The following is a 5,305-nucleotide window of genomic DNA, read 5'->3' on the forward strand; positions in this document are numbered from 1 at the left end:
ACATGTACACACACAACACACACACTATACTAAGTTTATGAAACGAAGCCAAGGCAGTGTTCAGAAAGAAGTTCATAATTGTAAATGTGAAAAAGAACTCCAATAAGCTAATTTTCCACCTTATGTAACTAGAAACACAAAACAAAACAAAACCCAAAGCTAACAGAAAGAAGGAAATAACAAATATTAGAGCAGAACTAGATAAAATGGACAATAAAAAAAATAGAGAAAATCAGTCAACCCCAAAATTGGTTCTTTGAAAAGATTGGTAACATTAATAAACATAATAAAGGACATATATGAAAAACTCACAGCTAACATCATGGTCAATGCTGAAAAACTCAGAGCTATTCTTCTGAGATAGCAAACAAGACAAGGATGTCCACTTTCACCACTTTTATTGAACATAGTACCGGAAGTCCTAGCCATAACAATTAGAAAAGAAAAAAGAAATAAAAGGCATCCAAACTGACAAGGAAGAAGTTAAACTGTGACTGTTTGCAGATGAGATAATACTACACATAGAAAATTCTAAAGACTTCATATATACATACACACACACACACACATATATATATTACTTCTAGTATCTATTAGAAGTAATAAATGAGAGTGCCTGGGGGGTATGGTCAGTTAATTGTCTGATTCTTGGTTTCAGGTCAGGTTGTGATCTCAGGGTTGTGAGATTGAGCCCTGTGTCAGGCTCCATGCTCAGTACAGCATCTGCTTAAGACTCTCTCTCCCTCTCCCTCTGCCCCTAACTCCCCAAGTACAATCTCTCCCCCTCTTTCTCTCTCTCCTTCTCTAAAATAAATAAATAAATAAATAAATAAATAAATAAATAAATAAATAAATAAATCTTTTTTAAAAAGAATAAATGAATTCAGTAGATTTAAAGGATACAAAATAAATACACAGAAGTCTGTTATCTTTCTATACACTAATAATGAAGTAGCAGAAAGAGAAATTAAGTAAATAAGTTCATTTACAATTTAAAAAAAAAGATTAAAATACCTAAGAATAAACTCAACCAAGGAGGTGAAAGACTTGTACTCTAAGGCACTTAGGAAGATGGCAGAGTAGGAGGACCCTGAGTTCACTCCATCCCACTTTTACAGCTAGATACTATCTGCAACCAAGTAAATAAATCAGAGAGTGATCAAAAGACTGGCAGACAAATTCCACAACTAAATAAAGAAGAAGTTACATCTGAAAGGTTAGGAAGGTCAGAAAGATGGGGAGAAGCTGCCCATAGGAGGAAGGGAGCAGTGTGCATGGTGAAGGCTGAGAAATGGTCCCTCACACCAGGGAGCTCAAACAGGGAAGACTAATCCCCATAAAGTTTGGCTTTGAAAACCAGAGGGGGCTGAATTCTGTGAGTTTGTATAACCAGTAGGACTCGGTGCCTGGAGCTTTAAAAGTCAGCTGACTCACCACAGGGTGAGCCTGGAGCAAGTGATAGCTGGGTCACTGCCCTTAAAGAGACAGCAACTTGCACAGAGAGGCAAAATAAAAATCATAGTTTACACAATGCCAGGGACAAACAGGAGACAGAACTCTTCATATAGCTCTCAGAGCATGCTGGGGAACTTCACTTAAAATGAGGGAACTTGCAGATGCCATTTCCCTTGCTTGCCACCCAGCATAAACACAGGGGGGAAAGCAGGGCTGCACAGACACTTGCTATCTAACCTGTAAGCAATGCACCACATCCAGGAGTTCTCCTGATAACTCTACCAACTCCAAGACTGCTTGCCTCAGTCCTGAGCTCAGGGCAAACTTTGTTAAAGACACACGCACCCCACCTAGCCACCAGGTATAAAACTGTTGGTGTGCCATGCACAGTTACTCTGCCAGGTCACACCACTGTGCCGTGCTGAACCATCATTGCCCAGTGTTGCACCCAGCTACTGGTGTATACTTCTGTGCATAGTGCCCAGCTACCTTGCATTGTCTAACTGCCACACTGAGCCCAGACTCATGACCCCAGGCATCACTGCATGTCACACCCAGTCTTGTGGCCCCAGCTGCTCTAGCACACAGCCCCTAGCTGCTACAATGTTTCAGAGGATCCAGCAAAGGACTAGTGGCCTAGCGCAAATTTTGCTAACACTGCTTGCCTGATCCCAGTTCCCTGGCAAGCATGCCCCCCCCAACATTGGCCTGCATAAGTCCCAGTAACATCACAGAGCAAGTACAGCCCACAATAGGCAGCGAGTCAGCACAGACAACTGCACTGAAGGGAAAAGTGACTCAGACATAACAACAGGGCATAAGAAACACACATAAGATACTCTCTTGAAGTGCCAGGTTCTGGTTAACAGGCACACTGCACTGCAGGACATTCATGACCTTTTCTTCACAAAGTCAGTACTTTCAAGAACAGAAAACAGCTGACTTTCTTTACACAGAGAAACAGACACGAAGATGCAGACAAAATGAGGAGACAGAGAAATTTATCCCTGGACAAGGCCACAACCAGAGATCTAAGTGAAACAGATATAAATAACATGCCTGATAGAGAAGTTAAATCAATGATCATAAGGATACTCTCTGAACTAAAAAAAGAGTGGAAGACATGAGTGAGACCTTTAACACAGAGATAAGGAACAACATAGCAGAGATAAAAGGCTCAATTAACAAAATGAGAAGCACACTTGACAGAATGAACAGGAGACTGGAAGAAGCACAAGAATGAATTAGTGACCTAGAACACAGAGTAATGGAAAGTAATCAAGCTGAACAAAAAAGAGATAAAAGAATCATGCAAAATAAGAATAGACTTAGGGAACTCACTGACTCTATTAAAAGTAATAACATTCATATTATAGGGATCCCAGAAGAAGAAGAGAGAGAAAAGGGGACAGAAATTTATTTGAGGAGATAATAGTTGAAAACTTCCCTAAACTGGGGAAGGAAATATATCTAGATCCAGGAGACACAGAGAACTCCCATCAAATCAACAAAAGCAGATCCACACCAAGATGTATTATAATTAAATTTAAAAATATAGTGATAAAGAAAAAAATTTTAAAGCAGCAAGACTAAAAGGAAGACAGTAATATACAAGGGAAATCCCATAAGGTTAGCAGAGGACCTTTCAGTAGAAACTTTCCAAGCCAGAGGGGAGTGGCATGACATATTCAAAGTCCTGAATGTGAAAAGTCTGCAGTCAAGGATAATCTATCCAGAAAGGATCTTATCCAGAATAGAAGGAGAGATAAAGAGTTTCCAAGACAAAGGAAAACTAAAGGAGTTCATGACCATTAAATCAGCCCTGCAAGAAATATTAAAGGGGACTCTTTGAGTGGAAAGGAAAGACCAAATGTGACAGTATAATGGTAGGAAACACAAAAGCAGTAAAATGAATATTTCTGTAAAAAAATCAGTCAAGGAATTGATAAGATAAAAGGATGTACAATATGATAACATACACCTAAAACATGGGGAAGAGAGGAGTAAAGAACGGGTTCAAACTTAAATGACCATCAACTTAATATAGACTGCTATATGCAGAATAGGTTATATAAAATCAAATAGTATCCATATATCAAAAAACACTAGTAAGTATGCAAAGAATTAAGAGAAAGAAATCCAAATATCACTAAAGAAAATCAGCAAACCATGAAAGAAAGACAAGAAAGAATTAGAGAAAATCTTCAGAAAAAAATACATAAAGAATTACAATAAATACATATCTATCAATAATTGCTTTGAAAGTAAGTAAACTAAATGCTCTAATCAAAAAGGGTGACAGAATGGATAAAATAACAACACCTATCTCTATACCATCTACAAGAGACCTGAAGTCACCTACAGATTGAAAATGAGTGAATGGTGAAACATCTATCATGTAAATGGATGTCAAAAGAAAGCTGGAGTAGCAATACTTATATAGACTTTGAAACAAAGACTGTAACAAGAGACAAAGAAGGATGTCATATAATAATAGAGGGGACAATTCAACAAGAGGATATAACAATTGTAAATATTTATGCATCCAACATAGAAGCACCCAAATACATAAAACAGTTCATAACAAACATAAAGGAGCTAATTAACAATACGATATTATAACAATAATAGTAGTGGACTTTAACACCTCACTTTTCAGTGGACAGATCATCTGAACAGAAAATCAACAAGGAAACAATGGTTTGTTGCACCAGATGGATTTACCAGATATATTCAAAACATTGCATCCTAAAACAGCCTAAATTTTTTCAAGCTCACATGGAACATTTTTCAGAATAGATCACATATTAGGGAATGAAACTAGCCCCAACAAATTCACAATCAAAATCACATAATGCATCTTTTTTGACCACAACACGACAAAACTAGAGGAACCACAAGAAATCTGGAAATATCACAAATAAATAGAGGTTAAATACCATGCTACTAAACAATGAATGATTCAACCAGGAAATAAAAGAAGAAATAAAAAAGTACCTGGAAAAATATGAAAGTGAAAACACAATACTCCAAAACCTTTGGGATGCAGCAAAAGTGGTTCTTTTTTCTTAAAGGTTTTATTTATTTTTTGTTTTGAGAGAGAGAGAGCATGGGGAGGAGGAGAGGGAGAGGAACAAACAGTCTATGCTGAGCATGGAGCCACCATGGGGCTTAATCACACAATCCTGAGATCATGAACTGAGCCGAAATTAAGAGTTGGACACATTAACCAACTGAGCCTCCCAGGTGACCTAGAAGAGTTTCTCTAAGAAGGTAGTTAATAACAATACAGGCCTACCTCAAGAAGCAAGGAAAATCCCAAATAACCTAAACTTACACATAAAGGAGCTAGAAAAAGAACAACAAAACCTAAAGCCAGTAGAAGGAAGGAAATAATAAAGATCAGAGCAGAAATAAATGATATAGAAACAAGCAAACAAACAAAAAAGAACAGACCGTTGAAATCAGGAGCTGGTTCCTTGAAAAAAAAAACTGATAAACCGGTAGTCAGACTTATCAAGAAAAAAGAGTAAGAACACAAATAAATAAAATCACAAATTAGAAAGGGAAAATAACAATCAACACCACAGAAATACAGTTTAGGAGATTATTATGAAGAACTACATGCCAACAACCTAGAAGAAATGGATAAATTCTTAGAAAGATATAACCTATAAAATTGAAACAGAAAGAAATAGAAAATTTGAACAGATTGATAACCAGGAAAGAAATTAAATCAGTAATCAAAAAACTCCCAAGAAAAAATAGTCCAGGACAAGATGGCTTCACAGGTGAATTATTCCAAACATTTAAAGAAAATTTAATACAAATCAAGAAATAGACCCTTAAT

This window comes from Zalophus californianus, chromosome 11, assembly GCF_009762305.2.
Source record: "Zalophus californianus isolate mZalCal1 chromosome 11, mZalCal1.pri.v2, whole genome shotgun sequence".
Taxonomy (NCBI): Eukaryota; Metazoa; Chordata; class Mammalia; order Carnivora; family Otariidae; genus Zalophus; species Zalophus californianus.